Source organism: Pecten maximus, chromosome 15 (genome assembly GCF_902652985.1).
Source record: "Pecten maximus chromosome 15, xPecMax1.1, whole genome shotgun sequence".
NCBI lineage: Eukaryota > Metazoa > Mollusca > Bivalvia > Pectinida > Pectinidae > Pecten > Pecten maximus.
This window is the reverse complement of record NC_047029.1, coordinates 25,604,164-25,610,624: the sequence shown is the minus strand read 5'-3', so window position 1 is coordinate 25,610,624 and position 6,461 is coordinate 25,604,164. Positions and strand designations below refer to the sequence as shown.

General features: G+C 34.5%; 1 non-coding gene across 1 annotated transcript; it reads left to right on the top strand.

The window, feature by feature from the left end:
* The first annotated feature begins 283 nt into the window (after positions 1-283).
* On the top strand, positions 284-356 carry Trnaf-gaa. The gene has a single exon. It is a non-coding gene; the product is annotated as a tRNA-Phe (tRNA).
* Positions 357-6,461: the final 6,105 nt, after the last annotated feature.

Here is a 6,461-nt window from a genome sequence, read left to right as displayed (position 1 = left end):
TGTTTAAGGGGTCATACACTGCATGTTAGGGTTAGGATGCCTGAAGTAGCTGTTTTTAGTGTTAGAAATACATTGTAGATGAAAGTCTGATGGAGCGAGATCAGGTGAATAAGGCGGATGCTCAATCAATTTAAAGCCACAATTCGGAGTTACAGCCATGGCAATATATATATACTATGTCTAAATTCAGGTCTATGTACATTACATGTATATTTAATTCAAATGTCGTTTTATCCGGCGTTGACCCGCGCGATTTATTCGATAAGAGCTTATCTTATGTCGGGCCGAAATAGCTCAGTTGGGAGAGCGTTAGACTGAAGATCTAAAGGTCCCTGGTTCGATCCCGGGTTTCGGCATTCTGATTTTTTTTTCTAATTGCCAATGACAACTTCGGTGCCTCCTCTGCATCTTATAATATAAATTGTCCATTTTGATGTCTTCATTGTAGGATTGGGTCTTTTATACGTATTGCAATGAAAATGTCTACTAGTATCAATGAAAACACCTACTAGTACCAGTGAACACATCTGTTAGTACCAATGAACATATATACTAGTACCAATGAACATATATACTAATACCAATGAACATAGCTACTAGTACCAATGAACATATATACTAGTGCCAATGAACTTATCAACTAGTACCAATGACCATATATACTTATACCAATGAACATATATACTAGTACCAATAAACACATCTGTTAGTACCAATGAACATATCTACGAGTACCAGTGAACTTATCTACTAGTACCAATGAACTTATCTACTAGTACCAATGAACTTATCTACTAGTACCAATGAACATATTTACTAGTACCAATGAGCACATCTGTTAGTACCAATGAACATATCTACGAGTACCAGTGAACTTATCTACTAGTACCAATGAACTTATCTACTAGTACCAATGAACTTATCTACTAGTACCAATGAGCTTATCTACCAGTACCAATGAACACATATACTAGTACCAATGAACATATCTACTAGTACCAATGAACATATCTACTAGTACCAATGAACATATCTACTAGTACCAATGAACATATCTACTAGTACCAATGAGCATATCTACTAGTACCAATGAGCTTATCTACCAGTACCAATGAACTTATCTACGAGTACCAGTGAACTTATCTACTAGTACCAATGAGCATATCTACTAGTACCAATGAGCATATCTACTAGTACCAATGAGCATATCTACTAGTACCAATGAACATATATACTAGTACCAATGAACATATCTAATAGTATCAATGAACATATCAACTCGTACCAATGAACATATCAACTCGTACCATGAACATATCTACTAGTACCAATGAACATGTCTACTAGTACCAATGAACATATATACTAATACCAATGAACATAGCTACTAGTACCAATGAACATATATACTAGTGCCAATGAACTTATCAACTAGTACCAATGACCATATATACTTATACCAATGAACATATATACTAGTACCAATAAACACATCTGTTAGTACCAATGAACATATCTACGAGTACCAGTGAACTTATCTACTAGTACCAATGAACTTATCTACTAGTACCAATGAACTTATCTACTAGTACCAATGAACATATTTACTAGTACCAATGAGCACATCTGTTAGTACCAATGAACATATCTACTAGAACCAATGAACACATATACTAGTACCAATGAACATATCTACTAGTACCAATGAACTTATCTACTAGTACCAATGAACATATTTACTAGTACCAATGAGCACATCTGTTAGTACCAATGAACATATCTACTAGTACCAATGAACTTATCTACTAGAACCAATGAACACATATACTAGTACCAATGAACATATCTACTAGTACCAATGAGCATATCTACTAGTACCAATGAGCTTATCTACCAGTACCAATGAACTTATCTACGAGTACCAGTGAACTTATCTACTAGTACCAATGAGCATATCTACTAGTACCAATGAGCATATCTACTAGTACCAATGAGCATATCTACTAGTACCAATGAACATATATACTAGTACCAATGAACATATCTAATAGTATCAATGAACATATCAACTCGTACCAATGAACATATCAACTCGTACCAATGAACATATCTACTAGTACCAATGAACATGTCTACTAGTACCAATGAACATATCTACTAGTACCAATGAACATATATACTAGTACCAATGAACATATCTAATAGTATCAATGAACATATCAACTCGTACCAATGAACATATCTACTAGTACCAATGAACATATCAACTAGTACCAATGAACATATCTACTAGTACCAATGAACATATATACTAGTACCAATGAACATATCTACTAGTGCCAATGAACATATCAACTCGTACCAATGAACATATCTACTAGTACCAATGAACATGTCTGTTGGTTCCAATTAGGAAGACATTTTTCAAGCTTCTTTCTGATACTATGAAAGTTTGTATCGGAATGGCTACGTAGCTGAACAATTTTCAATACGCTTGGTATGTACGAGAACAAAACATTAAAATAATGTATTTTTGTTATTTTTGTTTGATTAACGAAACTGATAATAATTTCTTATACAAAGCTTGAATGTCAGTCCCTCCAACTCTAATTATTCCCTAAACGCAGTAGAATTTAACAATTACACAGAGAAAACTGTTGTGTACAATAACACGTTTACGTCAAATTAAGACAGACATAGAAATAAACAGAAGACCAACACGTGAATCGATGGATGATTGCACAAATTATCCATGTAATATTCGCTCTGTAGTTTTTATCTCTATCAATATTTCACTTTTGGTACATTAATTTTATCACATGAATGGCCTTACATGCCCTGTAATTCGACAGTAATAACAGTGAAACAACACCATTCTGACACCATAAACATATGACGTCAGTATTTTTCGATGGAGCAAATCCACAACGAGTTAATAATTTTTCTCAAATGAAATTATATATTTTTTTTTTTAAATAAAGAAAACAAATTTAAAAAAAATACTGAAACCAAACGCAATACATTTTTCTCTACCGTTTTATTGTGGTTGCTAAGTCAAGTTCGATTTATCAAAAATTGACTAAAACACAATGTATTCCGTGGAACAGCCATTTAACGATCCTGCTCCCTCTCTATGCTTTCCATCGCTATATATGTATATTACTATCATCAAGTCATAACCCCCACGCGAGCGATGGTTTCGTGCTTAAGTCCGAACCATAAGATTTCTGTCTTTACGGGAGGGATATATCAATTATCTGACATACGATTGCTAACATAAAATGATGACGCGAATGTGACGTTTTTAGAATGAAAGTGCGTGCGAGTTGACTTGCTATGGCCAGTTTTATCTTTACCCTGGAAACAAAGAGAATATGTATGTGAAGCTTGATAGACTATTTGTTCCTTAAGATTTTGACGTTTTTCTACCCCCCCCCCCCCCCCCACCCTTTTTTTTTACTAACTTCCCATAAAAGAAAACAATAGCGAACAATACATAGACACTAAATAATTTAAATTGCTCAAATGTTTGGAATAACGAGAAATTGGGTTTTTTGACTTTTTTTTTTATTATTATTTCATTGCTTTTTGGGTTTTTTTTTTATTATAAAAATAAACGTATTTACATATATTAGATTCAGAAAGGCAAAACTAGAGCAAAACGCGTTAACAAAAAGCTATGTAACCTATAGCCAAGGTCTAATCACCAGACGAGAGGACACTAATAAAAAATCTGTAATCAATCGACAGGACGGGCTGTATCCATTTCTCTTTTGTAAAAGTGCTCTCGACCTGAGATACCTCGTCAGGATAAATCATTACCAAAAAACTACACAAATAGGCATTTCTTCTACGGGATCATGATATCAATTTATAAGAATTAGACTCGATTTAATTAAATGGCCATTATCTTGAATTACCGCGAGTTCAAGTCACTTATGTTAACACATTAACAGCTATAAAAAAAACCCCATTAAAATCGATTGATATCTGGGTCTTCATTACAAAAGTACAAGTTTATATCAACGGTGATCAGGTCATCGATATCGCGCGTCAATCAAGTAAATGGCTGAAAACTGCCCAGGAATTAATTGGATGAGTTTTTATGTTGTTTTGTTTTTCGTGTTGTTTTTGTTTTTTTGTTTTTGTTTGTTTTTGTTGTTGTTTTTTTGTGTGTGTGTGTCTGTGTGTGTTTTTTTTTTTAAAGTTTGTTTTTGTTTTGTTTTTTGCTATAAATGATTCTTCTATCCCGTTGTTTAAATATATATATTCTCTTCAATGAGAAAAGAGGGATAGCCAGTGTTATTAAAATCTTATAAATGTTTTTTTTTTCAATTTTTATTTATGTATTTATTTTTTAATTTCCGAAAGCCGACATACGTTAACAAGAGATATCCCATATATATTTCTTCATAATTCGGTCACCCAATAGTTTACCGCATAGCAGGTATAACATATGACCTTAACTACTCTGACCTTAACAAGGTTGAAATCAAGATCGTTCCAGAGAAACTGGTGACAATCTCAAAAGGTCCAACTGTAATGGCTGATGATGAGTATTCACAATATTCCCTCGGGTACTGACCTCGTCTGTTAATATACCCGAAACATAATATCAAGGTTAGTAACTCAATCGGCCGACGCAATTTTGGGATTATCAGATAACAGGCAAACTGCTGAAGATATATATGTCGCTGAAATGTCTCAATCGGCAGACAGATTTTTTAACTATAGTTTAGTACATGATGAAGTATATATATCATGCCATAGAACTGTCACTTGGCGTCATGAAAAATCGAGAAAATGGTCAGATTTCAGTTAGTCGGGCACTGACTTCGTGAGTAACACGCGAGGTCTCTAGCTCGTGAGTATAGCTTCAAAATAACATGCTACACAATTCAGCTTCGTAACGTTAAAGCTAAGATAGAAGACCGACTTATACTATAGAATTACCTGTATGTGAGTTCATATACATGTATATTAATTACCTTGTTGTTCGCCCCTGCCAAAACGTAGTCGCCATTTCATACTCGGCCACATGTTTGAACCCGCTGCAACACTTTTGCTTTCGGCTCGTTAAATTTCCAATACACTTTGAAATTAGACCATATCACATCGATATGATACATTTGTATTTATGAACCAATATCTAGGAAGTACTCAAGAGACATGCGCAACAAAAAGTATCTGAATTAACTTATAAACATATAGTTCGTGTACATATTTTATTGTGAGGAATTTGATTCGTGTATCTAGTTTTCGGTAAACACGACTCAAGGGAGATAACTCTCATTATTGGGTTTCTTAAAATTATAATGGTATTCAAATGCTTTTATATAAACTTTTTGTCTGTAGTTCGTCTATCCGTCGATGACGATTTTTGTGTGTTTTAAATACGACAGCAAGCTAGAACCACTGGGGAAATAGATTCACCTCGTACATATGTTTAACAGTTACCCAACATATCGCGCTATCGCGCACGGGATTGTACATAAAGTAGGTCGTAAAATCGTACTAAGAGATTGAAAGTGGGAAAAAACATTAACAGGAGTTCATAAATTCCTATCCTTTCAACTTCTCTTCTGAGTATTAATGATGTTTGATCTTGGCCAGGGCCGCGGTGGCTGAGTGGTTAAGGGGTTCCGACTCTATCACCAGCACCCCACCTCTGGTTCGTGAGTACAAAACCCACGTGTGGCAGTTTTCTGGTACTGACCGTAGACCTGTGGTTTTTCTCCGGGTACTTCGGCTTACCTTCACCTCCAAATCTGGCACGTCCTTAAATGACCCTGGTTTGTTAATGAGACGTAATACAACCTATCGACAATGGGAAAATGTCTGATATATCCCCTAGCAACGCGTTGCTATGATGATCCATGGCCATATTGATAAGATCATAATATCCTTATCAAATAAAAAATGCGTTTTATATAGAATAATGATCTAAAGGTGTTATGGACAAAAGAGTTATTATTACCGATTGAATACAAAAATAGACTGTTGTATTCCTGTTCGTGTTAGTATGAATTTCTCTATTTTATTTTTTAAATTCAAAACGGCTCAATAATAAATTGACGATATCTTATTGTTTTCTCCTTTATTTTCAAGAACACTTATAAGTTTTTCATTTGGCAGTAATAATCAAATAGGCTTTTTGACTCTAGGTGTTAATTTGTATATTTTGTGATAAAGTGTGTCTGCTGTCACAAAGGACTTGGTACGAATTCCCAACCGACGGTCTTTATATTATAGTACAATCCCTGTCTTTAAGGATTAGATTGTTTTTTCTTCTTTATGGAGTCATATTCTTTTAGAAATGCCTTCATCTAAGAAACTGGTACGTACACGGAAATTTTTGGGCCAATCAAATGCGACGTTACAAACAGCGACGTCACTGTACGTGTGTGGTAAGAGATGATACCATACATGTACACCAATCAAAATACGTATTTCAGACCGGA